This window comes from Vicugna pacos, chromosome 27 (assembly GCF_048564905.1).
Source record: "Vicugna pacos chromosome 27, VicPac4, whole genome shotgun sequence".
NCBI lineage: Eukaryota > Metazoa > Chordata > Mammalia > Artiodactyla > Camelidae > Vicugna > Vicugna pacos.
Genome location: NC_133013.1, coordinates 18,509,723 through 18,516,997, shown reverse-complemented (window position 1 = coordinate 18,516,997; position 7,275 = coordinate 18,509,723). Strand labels below are relative to the sequence as shown.

The 7,275-nt window shown below is 37.4% G+C and overlaps 2 non-coding genes across 2 annotated transcripts; both read left to right on the top strand.

Moving 5' to 3' along the window:
- Window positions 1–441: 441 nt before the first annotated feature.
- TRNAS-AGA (transfer RNA serine (anticodon AGA)) lies at window positions 442–513 on the top strand. Its single transcript has one exon. It is a non-coding gene; the product is annotated as a tRNA-Ser (tRNA).
- A 6,600-nt stretch (window positions 514–7,113) lies between these two features.
- Window positions 7,114–7,262, top strand: LOC116285861 (small nucleolar RNA SNORA57). The gene has a single exon (XR_004195603.2). It is a non-coding gene; the product is annotated as a small nucleolar RNA SNORA57 (small nucleolar RNA).
- Window positions 7,263–7,275: the final 13 nt, after the last annotated feature.

Sequence of the window (7,275 nt, the reverse complement as noted above, 5' to 3'; positions counted from 1 at the left end):
TAGCAGCATTTTTCACAACAGCTAAAATTGCACTAGAAGCAACCCAAGTGTCTACTGATAATCTGAATGAGTAAACAAAAGGAGGACTATACATATAATGGAATATTAATCAGCCTTAAAAAGGAAGAAAATCCAGTTGCATGTTACAACATGTATGAGAAGATTATGCTAAGTGAAATAAGCCAGTCATGAAAGAACAAAAACACTGTCTGACTCCCCTTACGTGAGGTATCTAGAGTAGTCAAAGTCATAGAAACGGAAAGTAGAATGGTGGTTGCCGGGACTGCAGGGGCAGGAATGGGAAGTTATTGTTTAATGGGTACAGAGTTTTAGTTCTGCAAGATGAAAAACATTTTGGAGATGGATGGTGGTGATGGTAGCACAGAAATATGAATGTTTTTAACGCCACTAAACTGTAACTTAAAAATGGCTAAGATGGGGGATGGTATAGCTCAGTGGTAGAGTGAGTGCTTAGAATGCATGAGGATCTGGGTTCAATCCCCAGTACCTACATGAAAAAAAAAATGGTTCAGATGTTAAATTTTATGTGATGTGTATTTTACCACAATTTAAAAAAATAAAAAATGAAAAGAGGCAAGGGAATAATAAGCACAAAATTCAGGATGGTGGTTACCTTTAGTTGTGGAAGGACAGAAAAGGGAAAGGAGAGGCGCCAAATAGTTATCGGCACAATTCTAGTTGGGTGGTGGATTCATGGCAGTTCCTCATAGAAATGTAAACATTAACAAATCAAAATAAATAAAGTGAAAGTGACCATGCATGGACTAAACAATGATAGAGTGTTCTCCTCTGAGAATTATAATCTAATTACATGCATTTGAGGTCCAAAAAGTAAAAATCATTTTTAAAATGCTCTTTAAGCAAAGAGTCTATAAATCACTCACGATTTACTGTTAATATTTTTGCAGTCTTTGTATAGGTATGTGTATACATATATATATATTTGTGCTAAACTTGGAAAATTGAACACTCTTGTAACTTTATCTTTTACCTAACAGTACATTGATAACGTTTTGCACGTCATTGAATATTCTTTAAGAGTATTTTAAATATAGTCATAAAGTTCCATTGTATGGATATATCATAGTTTATTTAAATAAACGACTATTGCTAGAATTTAAATAGCTCCTATAATTTCCCTATTATTAACATGATAGGTTTAATATCCTGGTAGCTTAATCTTTGCACCTGTTCTTTCCTCTGGAGAAATTCATGGACATGGAATGGTTGAGGCAAAGAGATAATAAAAAAAGTCAAGACCTTTGATATAAAAAAAGGCCTGTGATCCTCAGGAAAGGTTTACCAAGGCTCATTCCCACAAATAAAATATAGAAACAATACACAAGTGCTTTTTCTCATATCCTCATCAATTCATGAGCTTTATAAGTTTTTAAATCCCTCCTAAAAAAATCTTATTTCCCTGATGTTTTAATTTGCATTTCCCTGGTTACAACTGAGATTGAATATTAAGATCTTTTTCATAGTTTAAAAAATTAACTAGTTTTTAATTGAAAGAGTAATTCATGTACATGGTAGAAATATCAAACAGCAATAAGATACACTACAGAACGTAAGTCTCCTTCCTGCCCTGGAGCCCCAGTCCCCCTGAGGCAGCCACCATGATCAGTTTCTTGTTTCTCCTTCCAAAAATATTAGGTACATAAACAAGCACATATGCAAGAAGAAATGTATTTATGTATATATATATTTGCCCTTTTAAAACATGATGAGTACATGTTTTTAGAGTGAAATACAAACCCCTCAGACCTCATTTGTACAGATGTCCCCAACAATCACCACACTCCGGCTGCACTGGCCATCTTTGTGGCCCTTGGCACCCTAAGCTCTTTCCTGTTTTGAAGGCTTTTTTCTTGTGCCCCATTTCCTCAACTCTAATAGCACCTCTAGAGAAGTCTCCCTGACCACCTGTTCTAAAGAAGCCCCCCTGCACCCAACCATTCATTGTCACATCTCTTTCTTGCATTTCTTTCATAGCATTTACAACCATCAGAAATGATCTCCTTTCTGGGTTGTTTTATTTATTCATTGCCTCTCTCCTCTACCAGGATGCAAGCTTCATGACAGCTTGGATCTAAGCTGTTCTGTTTACCTCTATTTCTCCAGTACCTAGGACAGTTCTCAGCACACAGCAAGTCTTCATTTAATATTTACTGAATGAGTGATTGTTAAGCACACTACTTTACTTTGCTGTTCTTACTTAACCGCAAGTGAGAGAGTTAAATATTGCATACACACACACCTATATATATGCTTCATTCTTTTTTATGGCTGCATAGTGTTGCTTTGAATTGATGTTTCATAATTTATTCAGCCAGTCCCCCACTGACGGACTGTTAGGTTGTTTCTAGTATTCTATTTCAAACAATGCCCAAATATGTGTTATTTCACACACAAAGGAATATATTCAAAGAAATTGTTTGTTCCTAGAAACTGAATCACTGGGAAATAAGAGTGATGTGTTTATGGCTTATTTTATTTTATGGAGATATAATTGACATTATATTAGTTTCAGCTGTTCAACATAATGATTCAACATTTGTATATATTTCAAAATGATCATCACAAGACATCTAATTAGCATCCTTCACCATATATAGTTACAGATTTTTTTCCTTGTGATGAGAACTTTTAAGATCTATGTCTTTGTAGTTTATTAAAACTACATTGTCAGGTGTCCTTTCAAAAAAGTAGCACCAGTTCACACACATATTTTCCCCATAAATGTATGTGCCTGTTGATTCATGTTGTAGCCAAATCTGTATTATCAAATGTTCTGATCTTTACCAAACTGGGGGGAAATACAGATGAAAGCAAAAATTGGCTTTCACAGAAAATATAAGTGGCTTTTAAAACATGTTAAAAGATGCTTAACCACACTCAATGGTTTTATTTGCATATCTTTAATTATGAATGAGGATGAGCATCTATTAACATGTTCACAGGCCATTTATAAAGCTAGAACAATTATTCTCTTACCTCCTTTTTTCATGCCATTGGCATGCCAGTGCAGAATTCAAAGAGGCAAATTTATTAATCTTTTCTTTTATGGCTGAGACTTTAGGTTTTGTTTAGGAAAGCTATCCCACACTGAAATTATTAGGCCTTCTTCTGTTTTTTTTTTTCTTTTCTTTTCTGGTATTTTCACAGTACTTTAAATTTTTTATCCTTTTTGGGATTCAGCTGTCCTGCCACCATTTATTGATCTGTCCACCTCTTCCCTGCCAGGCAGCAATGGCACCTTTATCATATACTGGTGTTTCATATGCTCACCTACATCCTCCCCATGGGAATGTGGAGTCACACATGAATGACTTGAGATTTTATTCTGGGGAAGCCTAAGAGTATTGAGGCATATGGTATGTGGAGGAAAAAGAGGCAAGTCCCTTTGAGAGGACCAAGAAAGGAGTAGTTCTCAAAAGTATGAAGAGGGCAGAAATCTGGGGCTCTTGGTGGGGGGACTCTTGCCCTCTATCGCCAGGGCATCAGGAAGATGGCAAGGCCTGAAGGCGTTAGAGCCTGGAAAACATACAACCTTACAAACTGAGATTGCTAAGCCCGATAGATCAAAAATAAATGGACTTAACAATAAAACTATGATTTAAAAAAATAAAAAAAAAATGGACTTAACATTCAATTCAGGACTTTTTTTTAAGAACAACAAAACAAATGTAAAAAAACAAAAGGAAGGAATGTGTAAAGCTAAAAAGATAAAATAATGAATTAGGAAAGAGGAAGATGCCAGAACTAATAAATACACCCAAAGAATGATTTTTGGAGAGAAAAAAATTAAAAACTGGTAAATAACAATGAAGAAAAAGATGGCAAAGCACTCATAGCAAGATAGCATACTAAGATACTAATGAATAATTTTTGTCTGTTTCATCTGTTCTGGGCTGAGAGAGGTAAATTAAAGTCTCCCATTTCTATTGTATTTCTAATATACACACATATGCTTGCGTGCACACAATTTTTAATGACATTTCCCCTTTTTGCACCATTTCCACTCCCATTCCAACTCTTCTCTTCCCCACTCTTGTCCCCTGGTGCCCACTAATGTATTTAACTATGTGCCCTTGGTAACATACATCTCATCAAATGATATAATGTATTTAACTATGTGTCCTTGGTTATGTATGTCTCATTAAATGACAGTGTTATGGTCTGAATTGTGTTCCCACCAAAGTTCCTATGTTGAAGTTCTAACCCCTAGAACCTCAGAATGTAACTGTATTTGGAGATAGGGTCTTTAAAGAGGTACTTAAGTTTAAAATGAGGTCTTTAGGGTTGGCCTGATGTCCTTCTAAGAAGAGAAAATTTAGACACAGATAAATACGTGCACAGAGAAAAGACCATGTGAAGATGCAGGGAGATGACGGCTATCTAGAAGTTAAAGAAAGAAGACTCAGAAGAAACCAGCTCTGCTGACATCTTGATCTCAGACTTACTTCGAGCTTCCAGAACTGTGAGGAAATAAATGTCTGTTATTGAAGCTACCCACTCTTTGGTATTTTGTTATGGCAGCCCAGCAAACTAAGACATCCAGTGTTGGGGTAGGGATGTGTTTGTTTTTTTAATTTACATATATCATCTTAGATATAGACTCAATCTGTTTCTTTTTTTCCGCCTTAGGCAATTTCTAAAAATATTTTCCTTTCGCTTGTCATATTTTCTACAGTGGATGTGTGTATTGATTTTTCTGTTTTTTCTTATTGTGGTAAAACATATATGACAAAAAATTGACCATCTTAACCTTTTTTCAGTGTACAGGTCAGCAGCATTGAGTACATTCACATTGCTGTGAGGCATCCATCTCCAAAACTTTTTTTTTTCCCCAAACGGAAACTTTATACCCATTATACAGCAACTTCCTATTCCTCCTTCCCCTCAGCCCCTGGCAACCACCATTCTATTTTCTGCCTCTATGTATATGACTACAGGCACACTTGGAGATATTCCATGTTTGGTTCTAGACCACCACAATAAAGCGAACATTGCAATAAAGTGAGTCACATGAATTTTTTGGTTTTCCAGTGCATATAAAAGTTATGTTTATACTATATTGTAGTCTATTAAGTGTGCAATAGTTTTATGTCTAAAAAAATCAATGTATCTACCTTCATTAAAAAACACTTTATTGCTGTAGGATGCTAACCATCATCCAAGTTGTCAGAGAGTGGTAATCTTTCTGCTGGTGGAGGGTGTTGCCTCCACGTTGATGGCTGCTGACTGATCAGGGTGGTGGCTGCTCAAGGGTAGGGTGGCTGTGGCAATGTCTTAAAATAAGATAGCAATGAAGTTTGCCACATCGATTGACCCTTCCTTTCACAAATAATTTCTCTGTAGCAGGCAATGCTGTTTGGCAGCATTTACCCACAGTAGAACTTGTTTCAAAATTGGAGTCAATCCTCTCAAACCCTGACGCTGCTTTATCAACTAAGTTTATGTGATATTCTAAATCTTTCGTTGTCATTTCAACCATCTTCACAGCATCTTCACCACGAGTAGCTTCCATCTCAAGAAGCCACTTTCTTTGCTCATCCATAAAAAGCAGCTCCTCATCCATTAAAGTTTTATCATGAGATTGCAGCAATTCAGTCACATCTTCAGGCTCCACTTCTAATTCCAGTTCTCTTGCTATTTCTACCACATCTGCAGTGACTTTCTCCACAGAAGTCTGGAATTCCTCCAAATCATCCATAGAGGTTGGAATCAACTTCTTTCAAAATCCTGTTAATGTTGACATTTTGTCCTCTTCCCAAGAGTCATGAATATTCTTAACGGCATCTAGAATGGTGAACCCTTCCCAGGTTTTCTACTTACTTTATCCCGATCCATCAGAGAAATCACTGTCTATGGCAGTCACAGCCTTATGAAATATATTTCTTAAACAACAAAACTTGAAAGTCTATGGGTTACAGAATGGATGTTTTGTTAGCAGGCATGATCAGTGTACATCTCCATCAGAGCTCTTGGGTGACCAGATGCATTGTCAATAAGCAGTAATATTTTGAAAAGAATCTTTTCTTTCTTTCTTTCTTTTTTTTCCCTGAGCAACAGTGGGCTTAAAATATTCAATAAACCATGTTGGAAACACATGTGCTGTCATCCAAGCTTTCTGTTCCATTTATAACACTGGCAGAGTAGACTTAGCATGATTCTTAAGTGCCCCACAACTTCTAGAATGGTAAATGAGCATTGGCTTCAACTTAAAGTCACTAGCTGCACTAGCCCTAGCAAGAGAGTCAGCCTGTTCTTTGAAGCTTGACGCCAAGCACTGACTTCTCCTCTCCAGCTATGAAAGTCCTAGGTGGCATCTTCTTCCAATAGAAGGCTGTTCCATCTACATTAAAACCCTGTTGTTTAGTGTAGCCACTTTCATTAATTACTTTTGCTCGATCTTCTGGACAACTTGCTGCAGCTGTACTTTGATGTTATGGAGATGGCTTCTTTCCTTAAACCTCTGGAACCAACCTCTGCTAGCTTCACACTTTTCTTCTGCAGCTTCCTCACCTCTCAGCCTTCATAAAATTGAAGAGAGTAGGGCCTTACTCTGGATTAGGTTTTGGCTTAAGGGAATGTTGTGACTGGTTTAATTTTCTATCCAGACAACTCAAACTTTCTCCATGTCAGCAGTAAGGCTGTTTCCCTTTCTTATCATTCAAGTGTTTACAGGAGTAGCACTTCTAATTTCCTTCAAGAGTTTTTCCCTTGCATTCACAACTTGGCTGACTGTGTGGTGCAAGAGGCCCAGCTTTCAGCCTGTCTCAGTTTTCTACATGCCCTCCTCACTGAGCTTAATTATTTCTAGTGGTTGATTTAAAGTGAGAGACATGGGACTCCTCCTTTCACTTGAACACTTAGAGGCCATTGGAGGGTTATTAATTGGCTTAATTTCAATACTGTGTGTCTCAGGGAATATGGAGGCCTGAGGAGAGGGAGAGAGATGGGCCAACAGACGGTCAGTTGAGCTGTTCCCATTGTCATAACATTTATTGAGTTCGCTGTCATCTGGGTGAGGTTTGTGGCACCCCCAAACAGTGACAATAGTAACATCAAAGATCACAGATCAACCCTCCTTTTCTTGGTGGGGATTGGGCATGTGGTCCTGGTCCCTGTAATGTACAAAGGTAGAGAGAAAGGGCTCTTGTCCCCTTGGCATCATGTCTCTGGCACCAGCAGCTTCCAGTCTGCTGGTTCTATCCTTAAGTACTAGGACATGAGGGGAAAAAAAAA